At 34.3% G+C, this 17,737-nt stretch overlaps 1 protein-coding gene across 10 annotated transcripts in view; it reads left to right on the plus strand.

The window, feature by feature from the left end:
• Positions 1 to 17,737, plus strand: part of LOC123524192 (band 4.1-like protein 1) — a 239,220-nt gene that overhangs the window by 80,545 nt on the left and 140,938 nt on the right. The window contains exon 1 of one of the 10 annotated variants that reach the window (XM_053539122.1): positions 4,606 to 4,731. The exons of the other annotated variants lie outside the window; for them this stretch is intronic. The gene's annotated coding sequence lies outside the window, so the exon portion shown is untranslated. Of the gene's footprint in view, positions 1 to 4,605; positions 4,732 to 17,737 lie in introns of those variants that run through there. 10 annotated transcript variants of the gene reach the window in all.

The following is a 17,737-nucleotide window of genomic DNA, read 5'->3' on the forward strand; positions in this document are numbered from 1 at the left end:
GATTTTATATCACATGCGCAAAATCGTTATTTTCAATTTCTGCGCAGGTGATATGATCCATAATTTCATATCACATGCGCAACAGCGTTATTTTGTTTTTCTGCGCATGTGATATTATTTTTTCATATCACCCGTTGAGAGATTGATACTTTTGCATTGATTAAAAGAGTGAGTCGATTAATTTTCAGTCAAGGCGCTTATATAATTATACTTTAGGATTAAATTACCCTTTTCTGCTGCTCTTGCATGTGTGAACACGATCGAATTTTCTTTTTTATGCTACGTGCAAAATATTTCGAAAACAATTTTTCATCAAATATTGAATCGAAACTACCACAATAAGTTTGGAAATGATCTAACTAAGAAAATGAGTGCTCACACTTATATGTTTCGTTTAGAAAAAAAGAAAGTTATCGCCGTTTTTCGAACGCTACTGACTGACGCAATGTTAAAATATTAGAATAAATATAGGGGTCAGCTATAAACGTCTCGATTAAATCTATCAAAAAAGTCTTATTATACGGCAAACTCGCCACATATTATAATTGCTAACAAGTAAAGACTCTTTAGTTCTGTCTTCATTATTAGGTTAGTATTTACTTTTTAATGTTAAATAAATTACTATGTTGATTTTCCAGTAAATGCTTTGGCCCTTATAATCTTTCGGTATAATGAAATAAATATTGCATTCCTGAGAGGGTGGTATGAAAAATGTTCACCCCTCGAAATATGAATATGGACCTCGGCTGGCGCCTCGGTCAATATTCATATATCTCGCGGTGAACATTTTTCATATCACCCTCACAGGAATGCAATATTTATATATTATGAAGAAAGAAATAAACTTTATTACAGATTACTTGATCTCAACAGACGTTGTAAGTCTAGTCCCCTGTCATCGCTGCTTACCAACTCTGCTGCGTCAATTTCTTTTATCTGAAAAAGAAAACAATCTGACTGACTCCTGAACAATTGGTTTGTTGACCAGGTCTTAGACCATGTCCATAGCGAAAATAATATATTCATACCCCCCCCCGCACGCATTCCCCCCCCCCCCCCCCCCCCCCCCCCCAAACTCCTCTGTTTGAAAATACAAATGTAGACTTGCCCGTTTCTTAAAACTAATGGCAGAATTCTAATGCATCGGTGGCAAAACTTGAAAACTTCAAAATGACAGTAGTTGGTGACATAACGTCAAAACAAAGAAAAACACACTTCATAGCAAAGGCAAAATATGAATTAAAACCTAATTGTCAACAGTTAATGTAGTTTACATAATTTTCTTGATTTAATTGTTTTATGATAGTCGTAAAATTCATATTGCAACGTTCGTAGCATCAATTATGTAGGAGATTCATGCTTATTTTGATTTTTTAATTCGTAATTGCAGCTAACTGCTTTTAAGTTATTTGCTCAGAAATAAGTTTGTGGGTACAAATGTCCGTCAATTTATGTGACTTTAGGACAACAACAAAGACAATATTTACGAAATTAAAGTATTTGTGTACAGCACATTTGAACCAACCGGTGTTCTCCACGATGGCGAATCATATTTTCGCAAGATCTTAATTTTAACTACATGGGCGTTCAATTAACTGTAAAACATGCGCCGATGATTCAAGTCCAGAACTGATTTTCAAAGTGATAAAGCCTTATTTCTAAGTCGGATTGATCAAATTAGTTTTTTGTTCGCTTTGAACGAATATACATAACGGTAATTGGTATTACAAACAGTTTGGGTGTGGTCTTAATCGATAGAATTTCGCAAGTTTAACTACAGTGCACGTGTCCTGACGACACAAGGCTAAAACTCGCGTAATTTTATATCTCATTTTTGCAGTTTGAAGTAATAGTGTTTTGCAGTGACAGTTTTATACGATGAATGTAATGAATGTTGCCACATGCACAGTAACTATTATAAATAAACATCATAATTAAATGTTTACAATTTTAACCTATTTAAAATATTTTTGGCATTGTTTTGATCTCGCCTTTACATATATATGAGTACTCGTATATGTAGTTCGTAATGTGTTTGGCCATCAAAATCAGTTAGATAATATTTAGGTCAATTTTTAGCTCAGCATTGCTCAGGTGAGTTTTTGTGATCGCTCGATGTCCGGCGTCCGTCTGTCGTCTGTCAACATTTAGCTTGTGTATGCAATAGAGGCTGTATTTTTCAATTGAACTTCATGAAATTTGGTCAAAATGATTATCTTCATGAAATCTAGGTCGAGTTTGAATATGGGTCATCTGAGGTCAAAAACTAGGTCACTAGGTCAAATCAAAGAAAAACCTCGTGTATGCGATAAAAGCTGTATTTTTCAATTGATCTTCATTAAATTTTGTCAGAATGATTGCCTTGATAAAATCTAGGTCAAGTTCGAATATGGGTCATCTGGGGTAAAAAACTAGGTCACTTGGTCATATCTAAGAAAATACTTGTTTAATCTCAAGAGACCACATTTTTAGTCCAATCTTTATGAAAATTGGCCAAAATATTTGTTTCCATGAAATCACTATTTTAAACATGTTTACACTGTTATAGTATGTTTCTCGGGTGAGCGACCTAGGGCCATCTTGGCCCTCTTGTTATTTCTTCTCAAAGCTTTAATTATAAAATCAAAAATATAACTTAAAATGTAAAACAGAAGCAGATTTAATATTTATATATTAATTTCATATTGGTCTATGAAATTGATCAACAATATTTTCATTGACGATCTCATGTATCATCTTACATTCGCGCTCCTGCTAAGTAGTATGCGACCTAATCCTTTCATAGATCTCAAATCATCTGTGAAATAAGAAAAAACAGCGTGACGCCACTACTGACATTGTTCAACCTATCATAGATCTAAAATCACCTGTAAAATATGGAAAGACAGCGTAACACCACTACCGATAGTCTTCAACCTATCATTGATCCGAAATCACATGTGAAATATGGAAAGCAGCGTGGCTCCGCTTCTGATACTGTTCAGCCTGTCATAGATCTGAAATCATCTTTGAAATATGGAAAGACAACGTGACTCCGCTACTGATATTTTTCCATTTGAATAGTATATTTCTCTTGCAATTTTTTTATGTTTGTCATATGATAAGTAAAATAATCGATCTGAGCGTAAAAGTGATAATATCAGTATCATAATTAATGTATATGATATATGCTGTGTGTCAAGTTTCTTGTAAGTAGATTCATTCAGCAGGCAGTAATGTAGGTCTAATTTTTAAATTGTAATATTCAGTCTATGCCGAACTGACATTACGGTTGGCTTGATTTAACTATAATTTTGCAGGAAAGCTCAAGTTCTTTGATATAAATGATTGTCTATAGTCATGATCTACGCTGTTCAATATATTTTTAACTGTACAATTTTCTGAGCTTTGTACATGTTTAAATCTGTCGGCAATGCAACTAATCATTCCTTTAAAGGATCGGTAGTTTAAATCAATAACAGAATTATTTGGAAAATCATAGTCTTTTTTCCCACATCGAAGATTGGTAAGATACATGCCTAGAATCATTCCTTATTCGCAAAGGAATAGCACCTATGTCTTGGAATAATGATAGAAAAATCACCTCCTTCTGATGCCTGTTACAGTGTCTTTATGCCACGTACTGAGGTCGGCAAAATGTTTAGAGAAAAATACGACGAAAGACTGTTGATGTGTTGTTTCTATGGTGACGTGATTCTACTTTGTTATTCCATTACGACAGAATAAATACATGACAAGAGGTCGAGAGGTCAAGGCCCTGTAGCAGATCTATCGTTACCGTGATTTTGTAACTATATGAGGATTCTCAGACTAACCTAGTGTTTCAAATTGTTGTCCGGTCATCAGGAATGTACAGGTTTAGAGCTAAGTATTGTCCGGTCATCAGGAATGTACAGGTTTAGAGCTAAGCTTTCTCCGGTCATCAGGAATGTACAGGTTTAGAGCTAAGCATTGTCCGGTCATCAGGAATGTACAGGTTTAGAGCTAAACATATTTTCCTTAAACAGAGTAGTAAAACGTATTAACATACTTAAAAAGTATTGTCTTAACTTAGGAGTACAAATCTTGTTTTTCACGACTGTTAACATTTTTTATTGATAAATAGATTGAATCTTAGACAAAATTCTCTAAGGAACAATGAATTTCTTAGACATAAAAATCAAAGAAATTATGAACCGTATTGTGCTTTCAGTTTACTTTAAACAAGTATTCACTGTTGTCTCCCAAAAGTCTTGTACATTCGCTTCGAGTGGGCGGAAGCATCTAGGTTGGAGTTCAATTTTCCAACAGATTTCTGTAGTGTTCGAAGAGAAATCAGTCAACAATACAAATGGAACACATGAAAATCTGGAGGTCATCATTGGAAGCGAAACATACTTAAATGTTTTGCCTGTCTGTAAACTAACTTATGTATAGTATTTTTTCTCCACTGAACAGGTTTACCGTACTTATTACATATACGAATGTTTCTCTATTTATTTTTTTATACCGCCTCAGAAGAATGCTAGTATTGTTTTCTGTCTGCTATATATGCGTCTGTTATTTGTGCACTGAATAAGCGGCTTCATTATTTTCCTCAGCATGAAAGATACCGCATCTGTCTCCAAAGGCCTATTGTGCGGAAGTTATATATCATATGTGTATGGTGCCAAAATAACGAAAATGATTCCAAATATTTCGGATATCTATGAGAAGTTTTAATTTGGAATACACTTCCGCAAAGCAAATAGAGTAAGTACAAAAATGTTTCAAATTCATTGTTACAATCTATTTCCTTTGAATTCGGCGCAATGGATATGACAGAGGTAGTGCGGATTTTCGGGGGTTGAGGTGGATAGTCCAAATAAGTGACTCTAGTTACCTCCCCTGAGGGTCCGTTTACACGTAATATCAGATTTAAATGAAATAAAAGTGATATTTACGTCACGAGTTGGCCTAAGGGGGCGGGGGTAGGGGGAGAAGGGTAAATGAAGTTTAACTATACTCGTTCAGCGTGTAAGAGTTCTAGCGCTAAATGTATTTGACTGGGTGGTGGAGATAGTTGACATTGGACTCGGTTGCCCCGTACCATGGCTAGTTACAACCTCGGCTACGCCACTTTGTGTTATATGATATAACCATCCTCTTAGTTTGTAAAGATTGATTTTTCCAGTTAGGTCCTTGTGTGTGTGTGTGTAACAGAGACACTGTGGTATCCCCTCTTAAGACCCTCTCCCGATCACTTAGGACAGTACCTTCTCCAATATCAACAGTGTTTGTTGTCAATATGAACATTAAATATGCGTCTATGAAAGAGATGTGCATATAAAATTGTGGACGAAAAAAAAATCCTTTAAATCTTTGTATAAACGATATTTCTCCCATTTTCTGACCTGCTTAGTTAACCATTAACCTGCTTAATTTCTAAAATGAACTGGTCTACACTTAATTCGGGCAATATCATTTGTTATTTGAAGGGATGTTCAATGAAAATTCACTGACTGAACATCGAACAGTACAGACCATGATCATGTGCAGGCTGATTTTGGTCTACACTGGTCGCAAAGGCAGACTCGCCGCCAGCAGGCTAAAATGAGTTAGCGACTACCATAGCAAAATTTAATTAGACAAAACAACCTCTTTTCTATTCACTTTAATTAATATGGTAAAAGAAATTTAAAGGAAATGGATCTGTCTCTTGAGAAAATATCGGAGTATCCGTTTGAAAATCAAACCTATACATAAAAGTTTATGAAGGTCTTGAATATCTGCCGTGATCTGGTTTCTTCCTGACTTAAAGCGTTTGTGATATAAAAGTATGCCGGAACGGACATATAAGACCAAAACAAACAAATACTAAAAACATGCGCTACCATATAAACGCGAAAGTAAAAAAACATGTATAATTTGATAATACATGTGTAATAAGACTCTGTATATGTAAAGTTTACATAAAGATCATATATTTACAATTTCACTGCTTACGTTGTCTGTTTAAAATTATTTTAACTCTGTCAAAACATATTTCTATAGATCCAACTTTAACTGCATGACATCTTTTTGGTCTCTTAATTAGAATCTAACAAGTCTATATAAGCTATACGAGAGCCTCGTAGAGACGCATAATGATGGATGTAACTCAGTCATCAGGAACAAGTCACTGTCAAATCTGATGCCAGTAACCAATTATCTAACTTGTCAAGTAATATAATCCGTTATCTTCATTTTTGTATATATATTTTAGACTGTATTCATGTCTGCTTTGAACCGTTGATCTCAATTTTTTAACGTGTTTGTATTACAATGACCACGAACTTTAACGATTAATTTCCGTACTATTAATGCATCGGTTCACATACCTCGATATATTAGGATATGTATGTAAATACAGAGACCGTTTGATTTGTAAGAGTATGTGCGCTTATGTATTGTTTTGTATGCGCAAAAAGAACAAATTCCTGAGCAAATGCATTTCTTCTGTTGATCGTATATCAGGATTTCTTTTATAGTCAGCCTGATAGGCGTTTAGCACTATTTGTGAGTAATTAATTCCACACGGGTAGTGGTGAAAACAGTTTAGTGTTTTATGTAAAGCTTCAAATATGAAATCAATTTCTGTGAGTAAAACACTTACGGAACCTATAGTTTATCCTGTAGGATTTAATAAACAATTGATGTTGAAAAGATATTTTTCGTTCGAAGAAGTCAAAAATGCTTAAACAATACATGGTAACATTTAACTGGACTGCAATCGAATGCACTATGATTGTTATATACCTGACAGTATAAGAGTTTAGTTGAACATTTTATTCAGACAGTTATTAAACATTTAGCAGAGTGTCAAGTTTACCAATATTCATATGGTGCTACGCAAAAGATAATTTCACAATTTTATTGCCTTCAGCATATATTATGTTCATAAAAACGTTTACATTGATTGTGTTCTGATATATACAAGCCATGGAAATACACCACTATTTACGTTTAATATAATTGTGCCATTGTCTCTGCAAGAAAGCTTTGTATATTCGTATTGAGTGGATGGACGCATCTGGAATAATTTGGTTTTTTCTCTCACTATGTGTGCGTGCGTGCGTGTGTGTGTGTGTTCGGTTTTAACGTCTTTTTCAACAATTTTTCGGTGATATAAACAACGGTGTCTACTTGTAGCAGTGAGCACAATGCCCAACTTTATAGTGCTGCCTAACTGGAATATCACGCCGTATACACGTGACATGATACGCAACCCAGTCACATTATACTGACACCGGGCTGACCAGCCCTAGCACTACCCTCTTAATGCTGAGCGCCAAGCGAGGAAGCTACTTGTACCATTTTTTACGTCTTTGGTATGACGCGGCCGGGGATCGAACCCACGGCCTTCCGCACTCGAAGCGGACGCTCTACCACTAGGCTACTGAGGCGGTTTTGGATTTCTGTAGTCTTGTAAATGGTGCTGTTTACATAAGAGTGTCCAAGTAATCTTTAGTCTGCTGGCGGCAAGTGATTTTGTCCTTGCGACCAGTACAGACCAAGGCTGATTATGGTCTGCACTGTTTGCTATTCAGTCAGTAAATTTTCAGTGAACACCCCTTAAGATAATAAATGGTATTGCCCAGATTGAATGATGGACCAGTCCATTTTAGAAATTTAGCAGGCTAAAGGGTTAACCATATCAGAATGCTTCGAGCTGAAATATCGTGTTAGGTTTTCTCTGCACTAAAGTGTGTTCCTTCAGTTTGTTTATTTTTTCATTTTATATCTTGTCTTTTGCTGGAACAAATTTGAGTTAGCAGTTACGAGAAAGATCGGAATTTACAGACAAGAAACAGATCACAGTTGAGATTTAATCATCGTTTTTGATTGAGTTGGAAAAGCAACAAATTCATTTTTTGCTTGATGGTTGTAAAAAGCTATTGATTCATTCTCGCTAGACGAAACGAGCGTAGGTAAAAAGTACACATATATTACTCTCTTTCCGTGCGTGCGAAAAAAAATACAAACTCAAGGCCTCGGAATAACTCTAGCATTATATGTATACAATGTATACCTTATATATAACGTATATATATATACGCGGCTGTTATTTGTGTTTTGTGTGCCCTGTGGAAGGAATACAATTATTTTGATTTACGTTTAGATCCAACAGCGTTCAGTGCAAAATTTATATTATATTGTGTGTTGTAATATTAACATAATAACGATTTATTTCAAGGGATATATCAGTTGAAAGTGGACTTGCATTAATTTTGTATTTGGGCAGAGAATCGGAGTAAGTATAAAATCATATTTATACAGAGTATGCTAAAAATAGTATAACAACATTACAGCAAAAATATATCATTTTTTCACTAGAGTCATTTTACCTATGCTCGGCCAGCCAAGTGCTCGACCGCTATTTATAAATGTACATGTTTATTGAAATAAACCTTTGAACTCACGGTTTTTGTTCATTTATTTCCTTCCCAGCATCCTTATATGACATCATACATATTTGATCTAGATCTTTAAGGAGCTTGTTTGTTTACAGACGACAGCTTCTTTGCATCTGTGAAAATACTTACCGTGAATCTCCTCTTGAAAATGATGCGTCTTTCCCGAATTCTTTAAGAAGAGTACTGGAACAACGTATTTTATAGTCTTCTAACCTTTATTGATAATTTGACATAAGCTTATATCTGTAAACTATCGACTTGAAAGTAAATTTAAGATGTAAACAAACACGCCCACCTCTCGAAAGGTCAAAACAAAAATGGCGCCTTCATTAGTTGCGTCATGTAGACGCTTGAGATAAAAAGATTCACCGCGCCACAAGACAAGTTGAATAAAATGATTATGGACATTTGACTTTTTGAAGTTTTTAGGTTTGTTTGATTGTTAAAACAGTTCGATTTCTTGTTAAATTACTTGATGGATACTGCAGACACACCATTTACCAATGTTCCTTTTGCCCGCTTTTCAGGTAGGTGTTTCTATCTCTTGTTTGAAAGTCTGAAACTTATTGATTTTAAAATCTGAAAACAGAACTAGAAAATATGAAGTTTTGACTATAAAAATATTTGTTTGTTTGATTTTATAATTACCTCTGAAAAAAGAAATCGGTCTGGTCGAGCATAGGAAAATGTCACTTTAAAATTTAGTGTTTTACACCCTATAGTATGAACCGCGCCATATTTTATCCTCATCAATGTCAGCCAAACTAAGTTAACTAGAGTCAAAAACTAGGTCACAAGGTCAAATCAAAGAAAAACCTTGTGTATGCGATAGAGGCTGTATTTTTCAACTGATCTTCATGAAATTTGGCCAGAATGATTGCCTTGATGAAATCTAGACCAGTTACAAATATGGGTCATCTGGGATCAAAAACTAGGTCAGTACGTCAAATAAAAGAAAAACCTTGTGTATGCGATAGAAGCTGTATTTTTCAATTGAGGTTCGTGAATTTTGATCAGAATGATTACCTTGATGAAATCTAGGACAAATTTGAAAATGGGTCATCTGGGATCAAAAACTAGGTCACTAGGTCAAATCAAAGAAAACCCTTGTGTATGCGATAGAGGCTTTATTTTTCAATTGATCTTCATGAAATTTTGTCAGAATGATTACCTTGATAAAATCTAGGATGAGTTCAAAAATAGGTCATCTGGGATCAAAAACTAGGTCACTAGATCAAATCAAAGAAAAACCTTGTGTATGCAATACATGCTGCATTTTTCAATTGATCTTCATAAAATTTGGTCAGAATGATTGTCTTGATACAATCTAGATCAGTTACAAATATGGGTCATCTGGGGTCAAAAACTAGGACACAAGGCCAAATCAAAGAAAAACCTTGTGTATGCAATAGGGGCTGCATTTTACACCGGATCTTCATGAATTTTGATCAGAATATTTGTCTGGATGAAATCTAGGTTGAATTTGAATATGGGTCATCTAGGGTCAAAAACTAGGTCACCCGGTCAAATTAAAGAAAAACCTTGTATACGCAATAGGGGCTGCATTTTACACTGGATATACATACAATTTAGTCAGAATGATTGCCTTAATGAAATCTAGGTCAAGTTAGAATATGGGTCATCTGTGGTTAAAACTAGGTCACTATAAAAAAAAACCTTGTCTTATAGAGACTATATTTTTCAATTGATCTTCATGAAATTTGGTCAGAATGATAGCCTTGATGAAATTAAGGTCAATTTTGAATACGGGTCATCTGGGATCAAAAACTAGGTCGCTAGGACAAATCAAAGAAAAATGTTTTGTATGCGATAGAGGCTGTATTTTTCAATTGAGGTTCATGAAATTTAGTCAGAATGATTGCCTTGATCAAATTTAGGCCAAGTTTGAATGTAGGTTACCTTGGCTTAAAAACTAGGTCATTATGTTAAATTGAAGAAAATACTTGTTTACACTTCAAGAGACTACATTTTTGGTCCAGTCTTAATGAAAATTGGTCAGAATATTTGTTTCCATGAAATCACTATCAAACATGTTAACACTGTTATTGTGTGTTTAGGTGAGCGACCTAGGGCCATCTTGGCCCTCTTGTTATATTTATTGCACTGGCATTGTGCCATGGGCATTACGGCTTTTTGCCGGTCAAAGAGCCTGAAATACCGCTATTTTTGTGTACTAAGTACCTAAGATATCAAAATAACTTTAAAACCGACAAAAAGACAGCACACGTACATATCAAAGTAAATAATAAATAAGTTTAGGAAGTAAACTTGTCACGTTGCAAGATATATAAATATTCAGTTGGCTTACTTGTAGACTTTCAGTATTATTGATTGAATTGTTTTACGATAGTCATAAATGTATGTAGAAGGATCATCTGACGTCTATAATATGGTATCATCAAGTGGCCTGCTGTTAACTTCAGTTTATATCAACAACCCCAAAGTCTTCCATAAATTCAGGACTCGTGAATTATAAACATACTTTCAAGAGTGTTTGAAACATTTATCCCAGTTAAGGGTTGCTATAAATTTATTCGAACATTTGAGTGACGAGAAAACTTTCATCAGTTTTGCTGATCTATTATTGAAGACAATTATACAGTTTTAAGAATGATGTTTTGAACGACAGCAGAGACAGTAATTATTTAAGGAGATGGTTCCACATTTTATGTTAGAAAGATTGCAATAGAGGCATGGAAATCTTTTCGAAGTCCCCCGCAGTTACAAATCAAGATCTATTTTTATTAACGTTTCGTTTACATCAATTAGATATGATTTTAGATAATTATACCTGTCACACTTGAGTTTCATTTTGGTATTTAGCATGTCTTTTTGTAATTTTGTATTGATTTTAAGTGCATTTGGCTGTTTGTAATTGTTGAGAGAAACAAATTCAAATGATTTATTAATAATTTTGATTGGCAATGAGAATGAATTTCTTTCGCACCATTGATATAAACTTGTGTTTCCTTGATTTCAAGTGCTGATAAAAATGTAGCAAATTCTCATGATTTAGTACACTGCTGCCTTGAAAATTTATGAACAAGTTTTCAATACAAGTAAAAGGAAAGATTAGAATTGATGTAATTATATATTGTCATCTCTTGTCCTATACCTACATACCTATTTAATAGACAAATAAAAAATAAACCCAACGGAGGCATTGTGCAAACAAAAAAAAATAACACGTCTACAAAACACACCTTACTAACCCATCCTGATATCTGATCGACTTTTTTCATTTAAAATGATTTTATTGGCCTTTACTGTTTGTTGTGCAGACATTAAATTACATTTTGGAGACTGTTTGAAGGCACAACATATAAAAGTCTGCGGATATCTATCAACTTATACGTGCTTGCAAGAAGATTCTTTCAACACTTATAATATTACAAGAAAAGCGCGTATATTTAAAAGAAACAATATGTTTATATATATCATTTAATCTAGCTTCATGTGAACTTAATGCGAGATCAATGTTACGAACTCAGTTGTCTGACTACAAAATTTGTTATTTAAGTGTGTACGAAATATAAGCGGAGTAGCTGTTAAATAAAGAATCCGATGATATGTTGTACTAGCACTGTTGACCGTACTTACGAGACCCTAATGTTGTTCTTATAGTTACATGATACGATGGTATATGTTAAATGTTTCATTAGATTAAAAATGTTCTTAATTAAGAAATGTGATAACCGTCCCATTAATTGGTTCTATAGTTTGAACGATTCACATTTGCACCACTTGTATAACCAGTTAACATAATTGTCCTACAAGGGCCATAGCATTTAAGCGGTGTTGAAAATACCACATGTCAAGGAGTTTTCTCTTTCAAGTGGGTGGAAACAAAACATAACACTTGAGCAAAAATAACAAAAGCACAACTTAAAGACGACTGACAATTAAAATAATACAAAACTAAATTCCATGGAACTGAAATGATAGATAGACAAAGAAAAACAGGACTTAAACAAGAAAAACTTCCTGCCAAAAACCGAGACACAACCAAACCGATTCACGTCGTTTCGCGACAGTATCCGCAGCACCTGATATATGCATTGTGTTGTCAGAATCTACATTTTTACGAATAATCAAATATATATTCTTGGACCTGAGCTGACCATTTTCACCTCAATATCAAAGCTTAACTTTAACTGACTTATGAATAACGTTCTTACACATTTTCAATTTACTTTCTCATAAATTGCATTTATGACATTTAGAGGAAGCTGTGTCATTATATGAATTTCCGCATTTTTACAAAGTGGTGGGGGTAATTTCATCAATTGTTAGCCTTTATTACTTTAGCTCTTTCTGTATTATAACTGTTTCAGATTCCGATCTAAAATGAATATCAAACGTACTAATTTTCCTTTCATTATGCTATGCAATAGCTGCATATCAAAGTGTAATGATAGTTCATCAAACACGTGACACTTGATTGTCATGCATATGCATCTAGTCAAGTTATCAAATTGTCCCTCATTACATGACGATGTTGTGAGATTAGACTCCCTGGAAGCATGAGCACGGCAAACGCAGCCGGAGCCTTACACCACAAAGTAGGCTAACCACATGTAGAAAATGGAGTTGAAAACATTCTTCTGGTACAAACATGCATGCAATGTTACCGACTGAATGTACTTTCTAATAAGTGGGCACCTGTTTCTTCATTCTATTATTGATAAATGTTGTTAAAGGCCTGGTAAGTCAATAGAGAGAAAATGTTACAAGTAACAAAGGTGTCTTATTTTAATTTTAAATTGTGTTTTCAGAAAGTGTTGTTACAAAAATAGTCATTTGCAATGTACTCTTAAAATAGAACCGTTCAGTAGAATTTAAACATGAATTGAATATAATTACGTAACGACGTTGTTTACGCAATGTGTATATGTCAACAACAAAAAATTATAAATATTAATATATGTGAAAATCAACATTACAAAATAAAGGTATGTGTAGATTAACCTACTTTTTATGTTTCTGTGTTAAAAAACTGAAACTGAAACAGTTTCATTTTCTGTGTTAAGAGTAATAGCTGCTTAAATACTCAAGAACATTCATTCTGGCAAACACGTATTTTGGCGCAAAAAAATCGTTATCTTTATTTTTTTTCAGGCCGTCATATTATCATGGAGCATTGTATAATATAACTGAAAAAGGGTCCTTTTCATGTTTGTCCCGGCATGTGCTACGTGTAAACATTTATAGTGCTTATACATATTTTCTCTTTCCGGCTGAAACGGAAATCTGCACATTTTGAATACATGCTAAATATATTTTTAGTAGAAACTATATTGCCAATCACAAAAGGCTAAAATAAGTAGGTGTCTGCACATTTTTTTCATATAAAACCGGCTGATAAAATAAAATGCAAATAAATATCATTTACCAAATTTTTGCGTCCTTGGGTGCTCAAAGTGTTACATTTCCTCTTTGAATAAAGGTAGTATATATTTTTGCCAAACGCTGATCAATGCAAATGATCAAAAATACCATTCGTCTTGGCGATCCAGCTGCGTTATATATTCTATCTAATCAAATCACAAATCTGGAATTACCTGTGAAATATGAAAAGTCGGCGTGAATCCACTGCTGTTATTGTTCAGATTGAATACTATTTGCCGTCTGTTAGATGTTGTTCATAAGTTCACCAAATATCTACTATGTTATATATTAATAAATCTGTCCGAGTTCGACAGATAGAATTAACAAAGAGGATATAAATATTAACTCTGCAGATATATTCAGTTATATGAGCCGCGCCACGAGAAAACCAACATAGTGGCTTTGCGACCAACATGGATCCAGACCAGCCTGCGCATCCGCGCAGTATGGTCAGGATCCATGCTGTTCGCTAACAGTTTCTCTAATTGCAATAGACTTTGAAAGCGAACAGCATGGATCCTGACCAGACTGCGCGGATGCGCAGGCTGGTCTGGATCCATGCTGGTCGCAAAGCCACTATGTTGGTTTTCTCATGGCACGGCTCATATATATTTTTCTGAGGAAGCATCTGTAGGGTCAGGTATATCAGCTAGGTCTACACAATCAGATTATCATACTTCAACTTCGCACAGTCTTCAGATATATTAAGCAAGTTTTGACAGGAACAATAATATTCTTAAACAAATAGTTTCTTAACGTGCAAAAGGTAATTAGATAAATTATATCCTTAAAGGGGGAAAGTAGTGGGTTTAAGGGAGGTAACTTTAAATGATCACTCATTTCTAGACTGTTTTTCATCAACTAAAAACAACAACATGTGTGCAAAGATACCTATATTATTAATGACAGATCCTCAAAGATATAGCGTCCATTGTTTAGATATAAAATAAAAGCAGAAGAAATATGTATTATTCTTTTTTTTTTTTTTTTTTTTTTTCATCTTTATGGCCTAGCACTACGTGCTGCCGGCAGTTATTTTAGGATAGAAATACCAGGAAAGTCTGTTGGAATAAGTATTTGATTGTTTTATGTATTTATGTATAACAGGGCTGCTGAATATTACTTTAGTTTTTCCTATTGTGATTGAATTGTGTTTCGTCATGGCAATTTACAATTTAACCTATAGCCTGCTGTCTGCTGGTGGCAATTGATTCTGCATTTGCGACCAGTGCAGACCAAGATCAGCCTACACATCCACATCCGTGCAGGCTTATCATGGTCTGCACTGTTCGTTATACAGTCAATACATTTTAGTGAACACCCCTTCAAATAATTGATGGTATTGCCCACGTTGAGTGATAGACCAGTCCATTTAAAAAATTTAGCAGGGTAAAAGTAAAAGGGGCCTTTAGGCCAAGATAGCTTAGCAAATGAAAAATTGCCATCTTTTGACGACTATAGCAGTATATCCAAAGTGGCGTCAAGTGGTAAAGGACAATATGAATAAATGACTGCTGGACAAATGCATTCGTATTGACTTGATGTTTGTTCCGATTACAACAGTCGTGTCTACCATCTAGGTGACACAGCAGCTGAAGAAAATGTAGTCACTGCCTGTATTCCTTTTTTCACTCCCATTGTTTATGTTTAGAGTGAACAATATGGTAAAAACGTCGTATTAACAGTAAACTCTCGACGACTATTTCTTACAATATTTTGTATGCGAGTACAAAATCGTCTCCGCAAACCAAACTCTAATTTTAATTAAGACCAAGTAGAGGTACTTAAGTCTCGCTTGGTTTGTTAGCATTGTCAAAAGTTGTGACGTCAGTCTAAAATACTGAAGGAAATGTACTTCCTTTATTTTTGTTTCTCTTCCTTTCTCATAGTGTATGTACAGTTTGAGAACTTTTGCGTGATTTCTTAAACTAAATCAGGATGTAAAAGAACATTTTGGTTTTCAGTATATAAGGAGGACTCCCTTGAATTTTCTAAAGACAATACTCACATAAATCTTCTTGTAAAAAGTAAAATCGAGTAAATCCTAAGGGGTACCGTAACCACTTGTTAACATTTAGAATTGATTAAAATATTTATTCATAGTCTGTTTGTTATCAAAGGCAATATTCTCTTAATGAGAAAGTTTTTATACGCCAGTTGTAGGAATTATAGACCTTCTGTATCTACTGTTTACATTCAATTTAGGTGCGCCCTAGTCTGCCGAAGGTCTTGTATATTCGTTTTGAGAGGACAGCAGCATCTGGGTTAGGGTCTTTTTTCCTACTGGTTTCTGTAGCACTTCTGTATAGAATTCATGTAGAGAAATCAATTATAGGTATAGGATATATCTGAAGTTCAGTTTCAGAGGATGAAAGCGAAAAATACCTAAATGTTTGGCGTAGTTGTTGTGTAGGTGTTCTCGATCCCACAGATTTTCCGAACGTATTACATAATTATATAAATGTTACTCTTTTAACTACGGGAAAACCTTTCGCCTCAAAATAACTTGATACTTTGTACTGTATTTAATGCGTACATAGGTGCTTTTAAGTTGTTCTTGTGTGCAGTGAGAAAGCAGTATCAGTATTGTCTTTAGCGTGGAATATACCACTTCAGTCTCGGGGTATAGATATATAGTGTGGAAGTAATATGTGTATATGATGCCATAAGTTGTATATGGATAACAAAAATTAAGAATATCTACCAAATGTGTGGGAATTATAATTTGAAATATACTTCTGCAGAGACAACTGAGTAAGTATAAAAACGTTTCAAGTTCGTCAATATATAAAACTCCCTTAACCTTGTAATCGTATAGTTTACGTAACACAAGTAAAGCATAAGTAATACCTAACAATTTATGTTTTCATTGCTTCATTTATTTGGAAATATTTCTGCACACCCATATTTAATTGATTGAAAGACAGCTTCTAGTTTCGAAATTAGAATTCTGACAGATCTACAGAGATGCATTAGAATTGTTTCAAAATGAGATTCTTTTGAATTATCAAGGTCTTTGAAGGCAGTAACAAAACAATCATTTATTATATTAAGGCACATTTTTCACCCATATTTCTTTCGTAGTTTGATTAACAAAAAGCAAAAGCCAGCTTGCTGTCGCAAGTGTAGTTCTCCACTGATACACATAGACTTACCATTACATTAAAATGTTACATTCTCAAAACTAAAATCTAACACAAGAAATATTTCAGATGCTATTACAAAATTGTTTTCTCAAAATTAGAGATACGAAATTCATCAAAATTGTCAATTGTGGGGTTCAGATCAGTTTAAGTACTTTTATGACGACATAGGTAACTATGACGACCTTTCAACGCTGTTTGTACGAGCATGTGGTGATACTTCCGAAAATGTTTTCTTAGTTGGTTTAAATTTACAGTTTAGGTCCTAGGCCAAATTGTGCATTGTTATATTTCTAAATTTGATCAATAGTAGATCTATAAGTAATGTTTGTCAAACAGTGCACTGCACCTATCATTCTTAAGGCTATTACAGAAATGATGGGATTTCCAATTTACTTTGTGATCGATACTAATTATCTAAGTAGTCTGGCAATGGAATCTGTGATATTATGTAAACATTTGAAGCTTTATACATATCCCTATGAACTGCTGATCAGTCATTTTCACATCCTCTAAGCTTTATTACATATTGACAACCTTACTGACATATCGCTTAAAATAATGAGAAGAGACGTATGTGTTACTATGGTCCTTCTGGATATCCGCACTATAAGACATTTACATCAGTTTGCATATCTCTAAATACAAGTATTTATCTGTAAATGCATGGACATACATTTTCATTATGCTTTATGAGAGTCTGTGTACTTAAGTACTTCTCAGCATGTGCCTTTGATCTGCTGGACGTAAATCAGGAATTCTTTACTTTCA

The sequence above is a fragment of the Mercenaria mercenaria genome, chromosome 3 (assembly GCF_021730395.1).
Source record: "Mercenaria mercenaria strain notata chromosome 3, MADL_Memer_1, whole genome shotgun sequence".
NCBI lineage: Eukaryota > Metazoa > Mollusca > Bivalvia > Venerida > Veneridae > Mercenaria > Mercenaria mercenaria.